This window comes from Myxine glutinosa, chromosome 2 (assembly GCF_964187855.1).
Source record: "Myxine glutinosa chromosome 2, kmMyxGlut1.1, whole genome shotgun sequence".
Taxonomy (NCBI): Eukaryota; Metazoa; Chordata; class Myxini; order Myxiniformes; family Myxinidae; genus Myxine; species Myxine glutinosa.
The window spans coordinates 241082717-241102309 of record NC_136262.1 but is presented as its reverse complement, the minus strand read 5'-3'; the positions used below and the strand labels follow the sequence as shown (position 1 = coordinate 241102309).

At 48.8% G+C, this 19593-nt stretch overlaps 1 protein-coding gene across 5 annotated transcripts in view; it reads right to left on the bottom strand.

Moving 5' to 3' along the window:
* The window catches only part of CTBP1 (C-terminal binding protein 1), a 372662-nt gene extending 362220 nt beyond the window's left edge, over positions 1-10442 (bottom strand). For 3 of the 5 annotated variants that reach the window (XM_078772389.1, XM_068106030.2, XM_068106038.2), the window contains exon 1: positions 9319-9781. The gene's annotated coding sequence lies outside the window, so the exon portion shown is untranslated. Of the gene's footprint in view, positions 1-9318; positions 9782-10305 lie in introns of those variants that run through there. The other 2 variants (XM_068106031.2, XM_068106032.2) reach the window with 2 other exon arrangements.
* Positions 10443-19593: the final 9151 nt, after the last annotated feature.

The following is a 19593-nucleotide window of genomic DNA, read 5'->3' as shown; positions in this document are numbered from 1 at the left end:
TAGCTTGGTGGCCATATTGGATTGAACGAAAATCTTCTATCTATTGAACCGCTTCATTGATCGATGTGAAACTTTAAAGTAATGTAGTAGTCGTAAACATGTTTAAAATTTCAACATGATTGGTCTTACATTCTGACAGCCAGAAGCTGTTATCGCCTGAAGAAAAAGAAACTTCACTATATTATCTTCTCCTGCCATGTGAGTTTTCAATATATCTATTAATTATGTACTGTTTGAAGTCAGTGGCATCCTGTCTATTAATTATGTACATCTATTAATTATGTACTATCAGAATGTACCTTTTGACACTTTGGACTGCTGAGACCCATTGGACCTTTGAAGAACCTTTAAGACCCCAAAATACCCCAAAGACCCTTAAATACCATGAAGAACAAGAGGACCCCGAGGACCCAAAAGACCCTGAGGACCCAAAAAAGACCCTGAAGACTCTGAGGACCCAAAAGACCCCAAGGACTTAAAACACCCTAATAACCGAAAAGACCCAAAAGACCCGTAGGACTCAAAAGAGCCAGAGGAACCTGATGACTCAAAAAAAAAAACCCAAGACAGCCTCATTTAAACAAGACCGAAAGTCTAACAGCGGCGTAGCCGGCCTTGTTTGATACTTTAGTTGAAGAGGATAGTATGACCTGGGTGGGGATACCAGTTAGCAAATAATGTAAGTATTAAATTATTTTGAAGTACTCTAAGTCTCCAAGCTGTCTGTCACCATGAAAGTGAAGATATTGCATTGAGACACTGGTTTATTCTATAATCTATATGGTCAGTTAGTCAACATGTTAGTGAACGTGACCTCAGCACCATCCCGACACACACCACTGCGGCCAGAGTGCAAATCCTGCCCCAACCTCCTTGAGAGAGGACCCAGTGAGAGGGTACTCATTTTGCAACATTTATATTTTAAAGCAACATTTTCTTGGGAGCTATTAACCCTCCAAGTTTCACTCTCAATCTGCTCTGGAATTTATATGATCTCATTATGAACAACGTTGCGGGTTAGTCGGCCTGCAGCATGTGCAGTTCATCTACTTAGCTGGAATTCACTCTGGTTGGCAAAGATCCACAGATCGAGTGGGTCTCCTACTCTACTCGCTGCAACGTACAACTTTCCGTGTGTAAAAACACATGACAGGTCTGACCGCTCCGGCGACATGTTCGGCATGTACGGCATATCATACTAAAATACGCAATTTGGTGTCTGTCTGTCTCGTGATACATTCCGTCGTTGCTTATCCAATGTCAACCAAACTTTACAGGATGACTAAAGGTTACACAATGAAGGTTGTAGCACATTAATTTGCTCCCCCCCCACCAGATACCAAGCGGGTTTTCCCCACCATTGCCACCAATGGGATTGCGTGTTGAGGTGTATATCCGTATTAAGCTAGCTTTATCGTGGTGTTTTTCCAAGGCCGTTTCTAATAACAAAACGAATGATAATAGCATTTTTATTATTATTATTACAAAACAATATTAATGCCAATAATGTCCCACATCCCCCAAGGGGTTTCCTCCTTGAACAAACACCGTGTTAACATTTATAAATAGCTTCTCATGGCATTTTCGTGGAAGCAACAGCCTCTTCCAGAAGTAAAAAATATTATAAACCACAAACACATATGATTAGCTTTTTAAACAGTCACTAATGCTGTTTATAACATTAAGCAAAGAAATTTGGAGGAAGCCCGACATCCGTGAGGTAAATTTTACTTCAAGAACTGAGCGAATATCTACTGTAATCTACATACCCCACAAGGGTTGGGTAAATAATATGACCCTTCCCGCCACTAAAATGCCGTTTTTTGTAGCGGCATTTTGAAACCCACCAATCAAGGTTTTTTTTTGAAAACCACCAATGAAACCCGCCTATCCTGCTGTTTAACACAAAACTGAAAAGGAGGAAGTGTGCTCATTTACCAAGCAGCTAGCTAGCACTTGCCAAGGCAGCCGTTCCTTAAGTTTTGAATGGAGTGATTGCTCGAATGCTTAAACCACTTGGCGATTTCTCCACAAGAAACTTGGTAAATGAAGACACACCCAATGTTCTTGAGACGTGACCATAGATCGATTGTAATCTATATATCCCAAAGAGAAATGATCTTTCCTGCCACACCGGCAGTGAGCAGGTGTACTAGTAAATAAAAATGTCAGTTGGTGGAGTAGGCCATCGTACGCTGTCGTATGCCGTAATGACATCATAGACGTAATGACGTAGCGTGACAGACGGACACAAAACTGCCGCTACTTTAATGTATAGAAGATGATATATTTTAACCTCCCATAACTTTGCAGTCACTATGAAGGGATTAGTGTTACGATTAGATTTACTATAATACTAGCTGAATGCACCCGGCGTTGCCCGGGTTCTTTTTGAATGAATTTAATCTTCTGTACATAGGTCTGACGTGAGCCCAGTATCAGTTAGTGCTCAACGATTCCTTGTTCTTTCTTCTATCGTGCCCCGCGAGAGAGAATTTTGAAAGCATGTGTTGCAATCAGTCAGATATTCCTATTAAGTGCATAAGTTGTACTTCAAGAGAATTTTGAAAGAAGAAGAAGATTTATTGCGAAATGGGCCCAGCCGGGCCGAGGCGGTATCGACCGGCCTTGCCACCGAGCCTATAACCTTCCCGGGGCCCGTCCCGACATTAGTTGTCTCAGAAGTTTCCTCCTATCTTTCACCGTTCAGGAGATTAGTGCGTGCAGACAAACAAACAAACAAAAACTTTCTTTTATATATATATAGAAGAAGAAGATTAACGTTACGTAATAATGTTTGTTATCATCATTACGAAAATGATATTACGAAAATGATATTACTATAAATAAAAAAACGAGGCTAATTCCTTACTTCCGCGGTTATTCGTACCATACACCACTTATCATCGATTCATTAACCATACACCGCTTCAATCTATTAACTTTGCATTCACGACATTGGGATTAAAGTCTTATGGATATATTTATTATATTATTAATATTATTATTATTAAAACAATACTACTGTATTAAGAAACCTGGGCTTAATTTGTCCCAAGCGGCCTGAAGGTGAGGCATGAAGCCTAAGGCCTATACGTACTGTATTGTTGGAAGATCCGAACGTCTATGCTTTTGATATTTGATGATCATTTTAACAATTGGTTTTTTTGTGTTTCACACTGAATGAAAAACGTAAAGGTAGAGCATGGCGATTGCGATATATGACAGGTTCGACGATATGTTCGGCCTGAACGGCATAAGGATCAAAATGGCATGTGGAGTAAGCCGTTCTACGCTGTAATGACATCAGACATAATCACATCACCCTGTCATGTGACCAGATCCTCAGCTTTGATTGGTACATGTTTGAGGGGACATACATACATACATACATACATACATACATACATACGGATGGACAAACTGTTCTAGATGACTTTTCCCCATGGGCTACAACGTAAAAAAAAAAAAAATTAAAACACACATACTAAATTCAGTTTTATAAATAGGACGTAATGTGTCATGCGTGACTGATGAAAGTGGGGTTGTACAAAATAATGAAAGAATGTGCAAAAAACACCCCACAAAATACACTACACAAACATGTCCTGGTGAGGGTCTGCAATCTTTGATTGCTCTTTCTTGTTTTTATACCTTGGGTCATTTTGATCCTTCTTTCTGGTTTATATATTGTAGATATATAAGTTTATATATCTATATCTTTAAGTCCTTGATGCTTCCTGTCTTGCTCTACGGATGCGAGACTTGGACCCTTACCAAGGGCCAGATAATGAGACTGAATGCCTTTGGAACCAAGTCTCTTCGGAGAATCCTTGGCTATCACTGGTCGGACTTCGTGTCCAACAAGCGGTTGCTGAGAGAGACTCAGAGGAGATTCGTTTCCTGTATGGTCCGTGAGCGTCAGCTGCGGCTGTATGGACATGTGGCTCGTTTTCCGGACGCTGATCCAGCTAACCAGATACTCTCACAGCAATGGAGCCTCGTGAATGGAGGAGGCCAACGGACAGACTGCATGCCTCGTGGTTGCAGCATGTTGATCGGCATCTCAAAGAGATAGGGATGGGCCAGGCATCAGCCTGGGGGATGTCCAGACGAGGCCCTTGGAGCACCGTTGGAAAGTGGATGCGGCGAAGCGCTGCTCCGGCGCATGCTCCCATTCCTGACCTTATATATTGTACACCACTCCTTTCCTATTCCATCCCCAGGCGCAGCAGGATATCTTTGCCGGGCACCGAAGGGGCCCCAGCGATGACACGCGCTGAAAGGGAGAACTCAGTTTTCACTCCGGTTGTTTTCTTGCTTGTTTGTTTGTTTGTCTGGGAGATATCTCAGCCATCCTTTGAGCTGGGAGGCTAAAATTTCGGCACAATAGTGAGCACGTCCTTTGGCAAAAAAAAAATTTTTTGCTTTTTTGATTAATCAATTAATTGATTAATTACTGCATTATTATCTATTAATTAAGTACTTATTTATTTCCTTTCTCATCGGGCAATATCTCAGGCACCTTTTGAGCAAGGAAGCTGATATTCAGACACGACGATGACCAAGTGATGACCTTCACTCCTTCATTCCTCTTTTCTCCCACCTCTGGAACAAACTCCCTCACTCTCTTCAATCCCACTCCTCCCTCCAGGTCTTTAAAACAGCTGTTCACCACCATCTCTTATCTTCCCCCATCCAAAACCTTGATCTTTTCTACCCCCGCTAATTTCACCCCAAATCCACTTTTTTGAAATACCAACTTCTTTCCTGGAAGTCCTTGGTGTCCTTGTGTTTATACTTCTCCCACCCTCTCCCCCCTTCCCATGCTTCCACCAACCTAGCCCTTTCCCTCCCACAGATCTCCCGATGTCCCTGCTCTCAAATGTTGTGTTTGTGTGCTTCCCCTTCTCTCCCCATCTTGTCTACCGCTCCCTCTTTTTATATACTTTGTTTGTTTGTCTGTTTGATTTGTTTGTGTGATAAATGTTAGCTCTTTCACGAGCCTCGATTCTGTATACAAAAAAAAATAAAAAAATAAAAAAAGTGATTTGGCTGTAAAGGGTATTTATGATTTATTGATTATCGATTAATTATAAATTTGATTAATGGTTTAATTTTTTTTTTTTAAGTTGCAGATTCGGATGTAACGATGGATAGATTCGGTTTAGGTATTCTATTAGCCAATCGATTAACTTAATTCTTTTATGATTATTATTTATTTATTTTTGTTATGAATCACTTATTTATTTTCTTTCTCATTTGGGCAATATCTCAGGCACTTTTTGAGCTAGGAAGCTGATATTTGGAAACGACAGTGACCAAGTGATGTGACCATGAAGGATATTTTTGATTCACTGATTAATCAATTAATCGATTAATTATTTATTGATTAGTCAATTAATGAATTTTTTATTTATTTTTCAATGAACAACTTATTCAATTATTTTTCAAAAAGTTACAGCTTCGGATGAAACACTGTGCTGCACGGCGGTACTGATGTTATATATTTATTTGGCAAGGAGGCGGTGTACTTTGAATGCATCTGTACTTGTTTTTGAGCTCTTTCAACCAGCAAAGAATAAAAGGCTAAATAAAATTCCTTTTTCTATCTTGGTATTTTTACCACGGGTTTCCAGCTAGTAAATTACATTCAAAGATCATAGCATGGATTAAAGTTGAAATGGGGACTTGAAGTGAGATGCAACTGATCAAAGCAAAGATGGGGTGCAGAGGAATGTGAGTGGTCTCATCTAAAAGGGGAAGGAGTACCAGCGAAGAGGGTTGTGACAGTGTGGGGGAGGAGAGGTGCAACACACTGCAGAGTGCTGGCAACACATGAAATGGGTGGCATCACTCTGGGGTGGAAGGGGGGGGGCGACAACCCCGGGAAGGGGCAGGAGGCCAGGGGCTTGCTGTGGCGTGCTGACAAGGCTGTGAAAGAGCAGCAAGGCATGGCACAGGCAACTCCGGAGCAACGCGTGGCGGAGCGTGTCACCGGCAACCACAAAGCGACGTGCTGTGGGGTGCCGGCAACCACAGAGCAACGTGCTGTGGGGTGCCGGCAAACACAGAGCAACGTGCTGTGGGGTGCCGGCAAACACAGAGCAACGTGCTGTGGGGTGCCGGCAACCACAGGGCGACGTGCTGTGGGGTGCCGCCAACCCCAGAGCGACGTGCTGTGGGGTGCCGCCAACCCCAGAGCGACGTGCTGTGGGGTGCCGCCAACCCCAGAGCGACGTGCTGTGGGGTGCCGCCAACCGCAGAGCGACGTGCTGTAGGGTGCCGGCAACACCAGAGCCACGTGCTGTGAGGTGCTGGCAACACCAGAGTCACGTGCTGTGGGGTGCCGGCAACACCAGAGCAACGTACTGCCGGGTGCCGGCAACCCCAGAGCAACGTACTGCAGGGTGCCAGCAACCCCAAAGCAACGTGCTGCGGGGTGCAGGCAACCCCAGAGCAACGTGCTGCAGGTTGCCGGCAACCCCATGGCAACGTACTGCCGGTGCCGGCAACCCCAGAGCAACGTGCTGCGGGGTGCCGGCAACCCGATGGCAACGTACTGCCGGGTGCCGGCAACCGCAGAGCAACGTGCTGCGGGGTGCCGGCAACCCCAGAGCAACGTGCTGCGGGGTGCCGGCAACCCCAGAGAAACGTGCTGCGGGGTGCCGGCAACCCCAGAGAAACGTGCTGCGGGGTGCCGGCAACCCCAGAGAAACGTGCTGTGGGGTGCCGGCAACCCCAGAGCCACGTGCTTTGGGGTGCCGCCAACCCCAGAGCGACATGCTGTGGGATGCTGTGGGGTGCCGGCAACCCCAGAGCAACGTACTGCAGGGTGCCAGCAACCCCAAAGCAACGTGCTGCGGGGTGCAGGCAACCCCAGAGCAACGTGCTGCAGGTTGCCGGCAACCCCATGGCAACGTACTGCCGGTGCCGGCAACCCCAGAGCAACGTGCTGCGGGGTGCCGGCAACCCGGTGGCAACGTACTGCCGGGTGCCGGCAACCGCAGAGCAACGTGCTGCGGGGTGCCGGCAACCCCAGAGCAACGTGCTGCGGGGTGCCGGCAACCCCAGAGAAACGTGCTGCGGGGTGCCGGCAACCCCAGAGAAACGTGCTGCGGGGTGCCGGCAACCCCAGAGAAACGTGCTGTGGGGTGCCGGCAACCCCAGAGCCACGTGCTTTGGGGTGCCGCCAACCCCAGAGCGACATGCTGTGGGATGCTGTGGGGTGCCGGCAACACCAGAGCCACGTGCTGTGGGGTGCCGGCAACACCAGAGCCACGTGCTGTGGGGTGCCGGCAACACCAGAGCAACGTGCTGCAGGGTGCTGGCAACCCCAGAGCAATGTGCTGCGGGGTGCCGGCAACCCCAGGACAACGTGTAGTGGGGCGCCAACAACCCCAGAGCAATGCGCGGCCGGGAGCCAGCAGCCCCAGAGCAAAGTGCAGCAGCAACCCCAGTGAAGCACGGCGATACGCTGACAAACCAGGAGCAACATGCGTAGGGGTTGCCGACAACACTGGAGTGATGCAGAGCGGGGCACTGGCAACCCCAGGGAGACATGCGACAGGGCATGGGCAACCCCGGAGTGAAATGCGCCCTGGGCCCAGCAATCTTGGAGCGACATGCGGCTGGGTGCCGGCAACAACAGAGCGACACGCTGCGGGGCGCCGACAACCCTGGAGCGATGCACGGCAGCACGCCGGCAACCACAGAGCGATGGAAGGCGGTTCACCGACGACCCCACAGCAATGTGCGGAGTGGTGCTCGCAACCCCAGAGCAACATACAGCGAGACACCTCCAACACAGGAGCAACGCATGGGGGGTGCTGACAACCCCGCAGCAATGCGGATTGGGGCACCACCAACCCCGGAGCAATGCGCGGAGGCAACCTCCAGTGCTATGTGCAGCGGGGCACTGGCAACCCCAGGGAGACGTGTGGCAGAGCAGCGGCAACCCCGGAGCGAAGTGCGCCCAGGCCCCGGCAATCCTGGAGCGACAAGGGGCAGGGGGGTGCAGGCAACAACAGAGCGACAAGCAGCACGGCGCTGACAACCCCAGAGCAATGCATAGAGGGGTGCCAACAATGCCATAGTGACCCGTGGCCGGCAACCCCCGAGTGACGTGCAGAGGCAACCTCTGGAGTGATTTGCAGTGGGGCGCCGGCAACCCCACAGTGATGCACAGTGGGGCGCAGGCAACCACACAGTGACGTACAGTGGGGTGCCAACAACCCCAGGGAGGCGCGGAGCGGGCAACTCCAAAAGCGACATATGTCGAGATGCTGACAACCCCAGAGGAACGCGTGGCGAGGTGCTGACAACCCTAGGGCAACACACAGCGATATCCCTATACTATAGGTAAGCAGCGCCGGCAACCCCCGAGTGATGATCGGTGTGGTGTTGGCAACCCCGGAGCAACGTGCAGCATGGAGCAGACAACCCTTGAGCAATGTGTGGTGGCAAACCCCAAAGCGACACATGGTGAGGCCCCGGCGACCCCAGAGCAACATGCGGTGGTGGGATAGAAGGAGTGAGAGGTCAATGGGGTTGGGCAGTCAGCAACTACACAGTGTTTGGTGAGGTTTGTGGGGTGGGGAGAGGGGGATGGAGAGAGCTACAACGTGGGGCAAAGGTTTCCAACTTAAGAAGAATACTAGTAGTAGTACTACTTATCTGGGTGGGTCTCTCCCAAAGGTTTGAGGTGGGGTGCCACTGCCAGCCTAAGGAAGGTATCTTTCGAATTGTGACATCCTGTACACAAAATGTGACCGTGCGGGAGGGAATGGAGGAAAGTGTGAAATGCAATGCTCCATAAGAAGACATGGCACATGCAAAATAAGGAACCGAGATGAGCAGAGGTCGCTTTTCTTCCAGGGTCCATTAGGAAACGCTCCAGGCACACGGACACACACTCGGACAAACATACACAGCAAATCGACAAGCGGATAAGCATCTCCCAACGAACGGCGGACACTGTAGCTGCCTGTACTGTATGGACGGAGAATGCAACGCCGCACGGTGGGACCGCTCCATTTGAAGGCCTAAGCCACATAACTCGGTTCCTTCAACTTGTACAACGACCCGAGGACTCAGCCTTGGGCTCCGGGTGCTCGTTCGGATGAGCGAAACCGTCGGCGCACGATCGGGCCCTGCTGGCCCGAACAATAGGTAAAGAAGCGAGGCCGAGCCGCACGGCACACGTACGGACGGGTAGACACTGAGACGGTCAAAGGAAGGCGAGGGACGTACGGTGGGGACGAGAACGGGTTTACAGCATCCCGGGAGCACGACGAAGACCCCTTTCGGGAGACTCACCGTGCGTGCGCAACGCAACGTCCTCCCGTCCGAGACCAGGTGCAGCCCCCTCGCCTCCTCCCGTCTCGCTTCGATCCCTGCCTGGGCCGAACCGGCGCCTCTGCAGTGTCCACCCTGGAACTCTCCAACACCACCACGAAACCCTTCAACCGCTCATCTTTTCATTTCACATCATTTCCCCAAAAGTCGCATCAGCATCGAATCGGTATCCCAGACGCTCCCTTCCTCACAAGCTTCGACAACGTTCGAATAATCGGACACGAAAAGTGAATAGAAAACTGGGATTCCGAGGGCTGTGTGTCACCACAAACACGCTTTAAACCTGGATTGCATTCGTTTTGTTGTTTATTGTTTACCAAGTTTTTTTTGGGAGAGATTTCAGATCTACTGGAATCTATATAAACCACTGCGCTTTGGACTGTAACCGGCAAACTCAAGATCCCGCCTTTTCCACGCCGTACAGACCCGAAAGCACTTCCACTTCCCACACCACTGTATCCCAATCCACATCGCGTACGCTGGAATGTCAGAACGTCGACACTTTTTAGCTATTTTAAGTTTTTTTTTTATTCCGTGAATAAAACGTTTCAAAACCCCGACGGGTACAACTACAAGTAAATAATAATTTCCATGACGAAACTAATCACCGTTTTGTTATTTGTAGGTTTTATCATTTCCTGTCGAACATTATACTGTACAAATCAAAATGGTTCCTCTCAAATCAAACGCAAAATGTAACTTTACGGGATCTATCTATATAATACGTACGCGTTTTATTAAATATACAAATAGTCTTCGTACGTGTCAGTAATGTTTACGGCGCAGTTTGATGTTGATTAGGCGTAAAGTAAAACTCGTAATTTGGAAAACAGTGAGGGTGGGGAAAGAATCGTTTTCTCATGAATCCAAGGTACCGACGGGACCAAAAATGCATCGGTAGCAGTGCGCAGATGGTACAACATAAATAAATAACTCAAATCTGAGCACCTTTGAAAATGCAACCCTCACCGGCGAAGAACCACAACGAATGTTGAATAGAACCACGCAGCTGCTCTATATTCGCTCATTAGCACATGATTAACTCGTGTCCTGGGGCCAATGGACGCGCCGACGGTCGGAGTTCGACACACCCACGGTGAAAGTCTGACACGCCCACGGTGACAGTCTGACACGCCCACGGTGACAGTCTGACACGCCCACGGTGACAGTCTGACACGCCCACGGTGACAGTCTGACACGCCCACGGTGAGAGCGTGACACGCCCACGGTGACAGTCTGACACGCCCACGGTGAGAGCGTCACACGCCCACGGTGAAAGTCTGACACGCCCACGGTGAGAGCGTGACACGTTCACGGTGAAAGTGTGACACGCCTACGCCCAGAGAAAAGCAAGGATTTCATAACTAAAAGCATTGCACCATCTATGTTTTACGTACGCATAGAGGGGATTCTTCACGGTGCGTAAATGGTGCTTATAGTCCAGGAGCCAGAATCTGCTCAAAATGGTTTCTGCAACACCCACTACACAGTTGGTTTGTCACTTCCAGGTGATTGGGGAACATCTATAGAACAAATCCAGCCCTGATGTACAGTTGAATTGTGGCAGCAACAATAAATGGCAGCCACTTTTCTATGAGGGGGGGGGGGGGGTGTCCGAGGCATAAATCTGAGATTTTGACTGATTTCATTTATTTATTTTTCTCTTAGCCCCTACAGGCAAGATACATCCAATTTTGTTGTGAAAGTTTCATTCATGAGTATGAGACATCTATATGTGTATGTTATAAAATAGTTTTATATTTTGTATGTCATAGCTGTTTTTTTTTGTTTGTTTTTTTTTGTATACAAGATCGAGGCTCGTGAAAGAGCTAACATTAATCACACAAAAAGACAAACCGACACACAAAACACAAAAAACAAGGGGAGCGGCAGACAAGATGGGGAGAGAGGGGGAAGGACACAAACACAACATTTGAGAGCAGGGACATCGGGAGGACTTGGGGGGAGGTGGGAGAGGAATAAAACATATGAACACTGCAAGGACTCCGGGGTGAATTACCGGGGGTAGAAAAGATCAAGGTTTTCGATGGGGGTGAAGGAGCTGCGCTCCAACGCGAGTCGAAAGAATTGACGCGACCAAAGACGGAATTCGTCCGAGTTGCTTTATTGAAACAAAACAGCTCAGGTATTCTCTCAAAAGCCCGTTTATCGGGCAGCAATATATATACACATTTATGTCGGGAAGTTTGCCCGGCAAAAGCTATACCGGGCATGCCCGGGTGTCAAGGGCGAGCCTTGGAAAGGCGAGTCTGGACCTGCCCGGGCGTGTTTGGCTGCGGCCTGGCAAGTCGAGGCTGGGCGTGCCCGGGCGCTCTGGACGAGCACTGGAAAGGCGAGAGCGGGCATGCCCGGACGCTCTGGGCGAGCCCTGGAAAGGCGATAGCGGGCATGCCCGGACGCTCTGGGCGAGCCCTGGAAAGGCGATAGCGGGCATGCCCGGACGCTCTGGACGAGTGCTGGAAAGGCGAGAGCGGGCATGCCCGGACGCTCTGGGCGAGCCCGGGAAAGACGAGACCGGGCGTGCCTGGGAGGTTCGGGCGTGCCCGGGAACAGTGAGTCCGGGCATGCCCGGGAGAGGCGCGTCTGGCCGTGTTCTGGCCGGTGCAAGGCGATTGTGTGCATCCAGCGGTAACCGCTACAGGGGAAGATAAGAGATTCCCGGGCTCGCCCAGAGCGTCCGGGCATGCCTGCTCTCGCCTTTCCAGCGCTCGTCCAGAGCGTCCGGGCATGCCCGCTATCGCCTTTCCAGGGCTCGCCCAGAGCGTCCGGGCATGCCCGCTATCGCCTTTCCAGGGCTCGCCCAGAGCGTCCGGGCATGCCCGCTCTCGCCTTTCCAGTGCTCGTCCAGAGCGCCCGGGCACGCCCAGCCTCGACTTGCCAGGCCGCAGCCAAACACGCCCGGGCAGGTCCAGACTCGCCTTTCCAAGGCTCGCTCTTTCACGAGCCTCGATCTTGTATACAAAAAAAAAAAAAAAAAAAAATGGTGGTGAACAGCTGTTTTAAAGACCTGGAGGGAGGAGTGGGATTGAAGGGAGTGGGGCAGTTTGTTCCAGAGGCGGGAGAAAAGGGGAATGAAAGAGTGAAGGTGAGCAGAGAGCCTAGACTTTGGCAGTTTAACCATGAGAGGGTTGCAGGCAGATCTTGTGCGACCTGAAGGAATATTGGGGGGACAGAGCACAGAGAGAGCTGGGGGAGCAAGGCCGGAGAGGAGTCGGTAGAAGACAGAAAGACCACCAACCTGCCTGCGGTGAGTGAGTGAAAGGCCCTCGGAGTTGACTACATCACAGGAGATTCCAATGATTCTGAAAGCTTTTGCCTCAACAGCGTGAAGCCGAGCAAGGTGTGAGGCAGGAGCACCAGCCCAGAGGGGGGAACAGTATTCCATTGAGCTGCGGATGAAAGCCTTGTATGTGGTGAGGAGCTCAGGTGTGCCAAGTGTTACGTGGTCCCCTCGGTGACTACCTGGTCTCGGTGACCCCCGGACCGTGAGAGGACCTTCGCCAGAAAGTAGTATTATATATGCGCTTTCGCAACGCAATCCCTGTGAATTCCACCCAAGAGAAACTGATGTTCAATGATATATTTCCAGGGTAAGGATATCATACAATTTCAAGGATACAATCACGGATATATTCCCCGAGCAATCAACAACAAACCACCATCAACAATTCCCAATCCACAATCAATTCCCTATATGATTAAGATGGCCATCTTATATATGTGTGTCCCCTTTTGGTACTCACGACCCCCTTTTGGTCTCTGCCCCTCACAATGTCTCTGGGCCCCTCCTGACCAAGATGATGGTCGGCGTCGCCGCACTCGGGCGGTTGAACGAACCCCGGGTGGACGTGTTTCCACCGGGCAGGTATCGTATCAGGCACCCCGGCTGCAGCCCCTCGTGGCCACGCGAAGCGGGTACGGTAAAGCAAGCCCAAAAGCCCCACGCCGCTTGCAACGCGTGTTAGGCCCCAACGTGCGACCCGTACGCGTCTTTTTAGACGGTGCCGCGAACGGTGCCAGACGCGGGGTCGATGCACGGCCCCACGTCAACTTGACGTCTCCACCGGGTAGGTACACGTCCCGGTAACTCCTCTCGCCAGACGGGCTTCGGAACGCCGCTTTTCCACGCGGCGCAAGGTCGATCCCACCTTTCGTCGGAGCGGGGCGAGGAAGAAGAATACTCGTCGCTTTTCTTCCTCGTGTCTCTCCTCTTCCGTTTCCGGTTTCTTTTTCAGAAGGGCTCCTGACCCTCCAACCACAACAACCCTTAATCTACTACACATGGATAAGCAAAGACCTGAATGGTAATTCACATACATTCACATAAATATGGCGTGAAGCCGAGCAAGGTGTGAGGCAGGAGCACCAGCCCAGAGGGGGGAACAGTATTCCATTGAGCTGCGGATGAAAGCCTTGTATGTGGTGAGGAGCTCAGGTGTGCCAAGGAAGGACTTCGCACGACGGAGGATGCCCAGTCGGCGACTGGCTTTGGAGGCCAGCTTGGAAATGTGGTTTTCCCAGGAAAGATCATGGCAGATAGTGAGACCCAAAAGCTTGAGCGACAGAACTTCTTGGAGAGGATTGTTGAGAAAGTAGATGGGATGGTTGTCCAGTCGGTCCTTTCGGAGAGACATTGTAAGAGTGTGAGATTTGTCAGGATTGAAAGACATGTTCCACTTGTTTGACCAGTCTGTGATTTTGTCCAGGTCTGCAGAGAGTGAGGAGGCTGCAGACTGCCGATCTGAGGGCTGAGGAATGGAGCGGCAGATAGTGGAGTCATCAGCAAAGAGATAGAGAGGATTTTCCAGAGAGTCGGAGAGATCATTGATGAAGACCAGAAATAGCACAGGGCCCAGAACACTACCTTGGGGAACTCCAGCCAGAACAGGAAGGGAAGATGAGAGAAATCCATTCAGGGCCACACGTTGCCTACGACCAGAGAGGAAATCCGCAAGCCATGAGTGGAGATTTCCCTGAATACCATAGGAGGTGAGTTTGGTGAGCAGAGCTGGGTGCCAGACCGTATCGAAGGCACGTGATATGTCAAGTGAGACAGCTCTGATTTCCTGTTTGGCATTGAGGACCTCCATCCATTGTTGAGACAGCAGAAGCAACATGTCCAGAGTAGAATGACCTGGTCTGAATCCAAATTTATGATCAGAGATCAGGCCATTGGAGAAGAGGAAGGATTTGATATCTGAAGCAATGATGGATTCCATGACTTTGCTGATAATTGGGAGCAGGCTGATTGGTCTGTAGTTGCAGGGATCTGTTTTTGCACCTTTTTTGTGTAAAGCGGTAATGTTTGCTGATTTCTAAGATACTGGCAGATGACCTTGAGCAAAAGAGAGGGTGAAAAGAACAGAGAGAGGGTGAGATAGAGCGGCAAAGCAGGATTTTAGGACCCGAGGGCTGATGCCATCTGGTCCAGTTGCAGAATCAGAGTCGAGGTTTGATAAAAACTTCTCCACCTTGTCAGGAGAGAAGAACACAGAGTCCAGGAGCAGTTGGGTTCGACTGGGAAAGGTGGGAACAGAGAGAGATGGGTTTGGGACACAAGATTTTGAGGCAAACACAGAGTTGAGGCATTCGGCTTTGTCACGTGCGGTGTCAACTGTGTAGCCATTTGAGGTAAGGGAGGGGATGGAGGGGGAACAAACACCAGAAACGGATTTGACCAGACGCCACCAGGATTTGGAGGAAGGAGACAGGTTTGAGAGTTCAATCTTGAGTGTGGAGAGATAGTGCTTCCTGGCACTCCTGAGGGTAGAAACACACTTGTTTCGAGCTTGGTGGAAGGAACTGAGATTGCCTTCAGTTGGATTTACCTTCCAAGATGCAAAGGCAAGTTGTTTCAGGGCAACTGCCTCACCACAAGATTCAGTGTACCATGGATGGGAGGAAGGGTAAGACAACTGAAGACGAGATGGGATAAATCTGTGCATGAGAGAGAGCAGTTTGCTTTGGAAGAATTCCCAGGAAGAATTGATGTCAGAGGCAGTAGAGATGGGAGACCAGTCCAGTTGATTGATGGCTGCTTGCAGACTGTGCCAGTCGGCCTGAGTGAAATGCCAGACTCGTCGACGCTGAGGAGGCTCTCTGAGAATGGCCAGAGAGATGTCCACTTTAACAAGCACATGATCAGAAGAACCGATTGGAGCAGAAGAAGAGCAGCATCATTTGCAGGGAAGTTAGTCATAACCAAGTCCAGAAGAGAAGATACTCCATTGACTGAGATCCGGGTCGGGAAATTGACAGATTGTGTCAGTCCCAATGAGTCGCAGAAGTCCTTTGCTGAGGTGCCATGGCTGGTGAGAGATGAACCCACACCCAGCCAGCTGGCATGATGACAGTTGAAGTCGCCACATATGAGGAAGAGAGAGTTTGGATGAGTTGATAGAAGTTGGTCCATGTTGTCCGACAGAGAAATGTAAATGGAGTCATCACTGTTTGGAGGACGGTACAGAACACATATGAACAAAAGGTGGGAGCGGAGAGGAAGCCGTAGCCAGAGGTACTCCTGTGGGTGGGGTGGAGAGAGGGCAGTGCAGGGAGAGTGAGGAAGAGAGTTTTTGATAAAGATAGCCACCCCACCACCAGGACGAGGCTCAGGTCTATCGTACCGGAGGAGGGAGTAACCAGGAAGAGATATTAAGGAATCAGAGACATCTTGAAGGAGGAAAGTTTCTGTTAAGCAGATCAAGTCTGGATTTTCAGAAGCAACCTGAATGGAGAGATCAATCAGGTTTGAGCGAAGGCCCCGGATGTTTGAGGTCCATACCGTTAGTGAGGAGAGAGGGGGAGCATCGGGTGCAGGACAGGGGAGGGGAGGGGTAGGGTCAGATGAAGGGTGAGAGGGGGATGTAGGAAGAGCAGTTGATAGTGTGTCAGAGATTACAGAAGAGTTAAACAATCTGTTCTGTTCATATATTTATGCAAAAATAATATCGCCTAATTCGAGGAATTCCCGAAATTTCCAAATATTTTGCTATCAAAACATTTTACACAGTTGTCTATGCGTTGAAATCGTATCGATGTGATGAAATATCATATTAGTGTTGTAACATGAAGCTGCACTTTGTATTTTGCAGTTGTCTGAATAAGAAGCAAGGAACATAACAACCTAAGCATGGCGAGCGAGAGTAGTGCAGAGGAATCTTTCCCACTTCCACCACAAAAAGGCATGAAACTAATCGATTGGAAAAAATGCATCATCTGCCAAACAAGCACAGCTTCAGATTTAAGGAAAGCAGGTGATGAAGGAATTGCAAAGTTTGTATCAGCTGCAAAATACAGACGTGATGAAACCTACCAACGTCTCGAGACTTCTATTGAAACGTTGCACACTATGGAGACTGTTTGGCAGTGTGCACGTTACCAGTCGCACACAAGCTCACACAATCTTAAGTATGACCATGGAAAGCCAGCAGAGGATTGCTGTTTGAAGGACGTTGACGAAAGTACAACCCGGCTGAGAAGTTCAGCACCTGCTGTGGACTGGTCGTTGTGTCTCTTCTGTCAACGCAAGTACCATGGAAAGGGCAAGGTACTGTACAATATTACAACGTTTGATGCGTGTACCGCAATACAGCAATCAGCACATGTAAAGGGAGACGACGACATGCTTACCAAGACAGGTGGCATTGACCTGATAGCTGCTGAGGCTAAATACCACAACCCATGTGAAGCTCAGTATACAAGCAAAGCGAACCTCAAGTACCATGCATACAAGGAAGGGAAGCGCATAGTAGATGTGTAGAAGGGTAGATATAGGTCTTTGATCGCTACGATCACCCTTACTCTATCAAGACCGGAGAACGCATGCGACGAGGGTCTTCTACAGAACTGGAGATCAAGATATTGGGACCCAGTACACCTCTACCTAAACAATGGAACAAATATATACTTAATCCAAACAACAAAGCAAATCTATGTGCATTCCTATGTGATCGATGGTGCCAAACTGCACCAGAAAAACTAGCACCAGGCAATCAGCTGGTCCTCGGTGGTGGCTTCAAGAACGGAAAGGAGTGCAAGCTGATCGTAAAAGGGCATGTGACTAAACTCTCACCTCTGGAGTCTGACCACGAAGAAGCAGACACCAGGCTTCTTCTGCATGCTCACGATGCGTCATATGACCACCCACAGGTGATCGTGCACTCACCAGATACCGACGTTGCAGTCATATGCATACACATGTACGCCACAATGAGATGCCAAAAACTTTGGTTTCGTACTGGAATAAAGCAAAAGTTACGACACATACCAATCCGCGAAATAGTCTTGGCCATTGGTCCAGAAGTATGCAAAGCACTCCCATCAGTGCATGCACTAACAGGAAGTGACACGACGAGTGCCTTCAGTGGAATTGGTAAGAAGACAACTTTGAGGAAACTTCAGGACGGTAAAGACCACCAACAGAAAGCGTCACAACTGGGAGATATTATCCCACCGACAGAGGATACTGTCCGTGCTTGTGAACGGTTCATATGCTCCCTGTACACAACAGCTCAGGCAGCAGGTGACACGGCAGACGAAATCAGATATTGGATGTTCTGCCAGAAAAGGCAGAAGAGTGAATGCCTACCACCAACATCTGACAGTATTAGGCAACACATTTATCGAGCTAACTATCAGTCATTCATCTGGAAGAAGTCATTGCTCCCCAACCAAGCACTACCAAAGCCAGATGGTAATGGATGGAACATCGAAGATGGAACTCTCCAGCCCACCCTCATGACCAAAGACCCTGCTCCAGTTGGACTAGTTGAGCTGACCGCGTGCAAGTGTAAAGTGTCTGCATGTCAACGCAGCCACGTATGTGCCTGCAAGAACAATAACATGCCATGCACAGAAGCCTGCACTTGCATGGGAGGTGAGCAATGCAAAAACCCAAACAAAGAACCTACCACAAGCGACTCAGAAGATGATGATGAGGAAGATTAATGATGACATTTTCATGATTTTATACCACTTAGAGGATGATTCAGTAGCAAAATATGTGTTTATTTTAATAATACAACAAATAACAGTTATACGTTAACATTGTAATGTTCAGTGAATGATTATGGTTATGATACGCAGCCAGATTTGACCTGGTGAGATATTTTTGCTGAGATTACTTGTGGACTTTTGGTCATAACAGGAGTGGGGTTGATGATTTAGGGGAAATGAAATCTATATTTTTCTGACTTTACTTAAGGATTGTCCAATTTTGTTTCTTGAAAAGATCATAAAGATATATCATATTACAACCATAACCGCATTTGAACAACATAAAGATGATATTGCATAATTACAGTCGAAAAGCAAAAACTACATATTTCAGCGATTTTGGGTATAATACAACAAATGAATGAATGAATGATCGTTTTAAGGCCATTTTCCCCGCTAAGGCGGCGGTTAGCCTTGCTGGCCCCATGACAATCATGGTTCCCCGTTTGAGGCAATGTTTTTATGGCCGGATGCCCTTCCTGACGCCAACCCTTGGTCGCCTCTTGCGATGTGCAGGGATGTGGTGTACCTATTCTAGGCTGGGGTACACACCAGGATCATTCATCCCAGCAAGCTGGTACTCAATTTTCCGACCTCGGAAGGATGGCTTTCAGGCTGAGTCAACCCCCCTGGTGTTAATTCAGCCATCGATCGGGATTCGAACCCAGGATCCGAGGATCCCAAGCCGGCACCCTAACCGCTAAGCCAACGCCAGGCTATACACCAGGCTATTTGGGTATAATACAAGGTATAATAATAATGAAAATTAAATCACACTTGAACAGCATAACGAAAATCCCCTCATACTTCCCACTATCCTTTTAATTATAATGTTGAAGAATCCCTATTGGAAGAGCTGAAAAAACAAAAATACAAAAAAAAAATCGTCAATTTCGAGCTTTACGCTACCCCCCCCCCCCCAATAGAAAAGTGGCTGCCATTTATTGTTGCTGCCACAATTTAACTGCACATCAGGGCTGGATTTGTTCTACAGATGTATCCCAAGCACCCTGAAATGACAAACCAACTGTGTAGTGGGTGTTGCACGAAACTCATTTTCTAGGCCTCTCTTGAAAACTGCCTCCTGGACTATTATGGAAGATGAAGGGTAGCCACCCTAACTAAATGTACATTTCATTATCGCAGCCCCTTGTGATTTATGATTTTTTGAACGATTTATTACTTCTGATATTTTCACCCCTGTCTGTCTGTTTGCGAACA